We start from the raw sequence: 1,527 nt of genomic DNA, 5'->3' as shown, positions 1-1,527 counted from the left end.
TACCTCCACATCGACAGAGTTCTGGTCCTCCGCGTCAGAAGTCAGCGCCGGCCGCTTTCCGTCCATGGTCATCCCAGGTCCGAGAAGAGAAACTTGCAACAATACTTCTCTGCAATCCACAGCGACAACCACAACAACAACAACAACAATTACGTGCTGGACACAATCCGTGAATGAATGAATCACACGACAACAGGAAGGGTCTTAATGGAGTTTCTCTCTCTCACTCTCTCTTTCTCTATTTCTCCACCGATGAATCGTGTAAAAAGTAATCCATAATCAGCTGTCCAGATCTCAGAGTGAGAGTTGTATGTATATCTCCAATTCTCTTCCGATTCGCCAAAACACGAGGTTCACACACAGAGAGACGTAAGTTTACATTGTAGACATCTGCAAAAAAAAATTGGAGACTCTTGTTCAAGACCTATATAATAGATCTCGCAACTGAAAATCGCTTCCTCTAAAGAGCAAATTCTAACGCATTAAAACAAACAAACCAAAACCAAACAGTATTGCTGTTGACGACATGTTTGGATGTCACAAATAGATGAAAGAGTTACTGAACCGATGAGTTCTAAACCTCACTAAAGATATATAGAGTTCGCGTTCATGACACACAACTCGTTCCATACTACACACACACACACACACACACACACATATATATATATATATAAATAACAAGTCACAAACACGTGAACGCAAAACGCATTAGTTCTACAATACATCTACACGACGCAGTGGAATCAGGCGCTCGTCAAGTTTTGGCCATGTGGGGTTATCATATCACCTTAAAGCTTTTTTTTTTTTTTGGTCTTGCTTTTGATGAAAAGAATATACATTTATCTTGAATACAAATCGAGACATTTGTGATTGAAACAGGTGGGGGTCGCCTGGTCTCAGAGGTAAAAATTAGTGAGAAAAAGGCCTCTAAAGTCTAATTATTTCCTTAGCTTGAGAGTCCCTGGAAACAGAAAATGTACACTTTTTATGCCTTTAATTGACGTTTTTCAGTACAATCCATATAGAAATGTGTTCTTTAATTGACATGGGGGATGTTGAGCTAAAAAAAATAATACAAAAATTCCTAAAACTGCAGAAAAATGCCAGTTTTCTTTACCGTCATTATTTTGACGAGTGCCTGATTTTCCCACGCTGCCTCAAAAATGGCACGTAAAAATTGTGCCATAAACAATCCTTGCTGACTGGCAGTTTCGGAGCTATTGGAAATGTAAAACATATATGTAGCCTAGCTAGTAGATGGTCTGGTCTCAGTCCCAGTGGCCGGGTTCACGACCTTGAGTAACCCTGCTGCTCGTCCACTTTGTAAAAAAGAATAATTTGCTCATTAACCTTGTCTGTTTTAGTAATTTATTTTTAGTAAGAGTTTTTAGTTTTTTTTAGTAGAGGTTTTTTTAGTAGAAAGTTTTACGCCACTTTTTAGTTTTTTTAGTAGAGGTTTTACGGCGCTCGCAACTGCATAGGGTCATATGAGCGCCGAAGATTAAAGGTGTTACAAGAGAGTCA

This window comes from Aplysia californica, unplaced genomic scaffold (genome assembly GCF_000002075.1).
Source record: "Aplysia californica isolate F4 #8 unplaced genomic scaffold, AplCal3.0 scaffold00492, whole genome shotgun sequence".
Classification (NCBI taxonomy): domain Eukaryota; kingdom Metazoa; phylum Mollusca; class Gastropoda; order Aplysiida; family Aplysiidae; genus Aplysia; species Aplysia californica.
Note: the sequence above shows the minus strand (reverse complement) of the source record.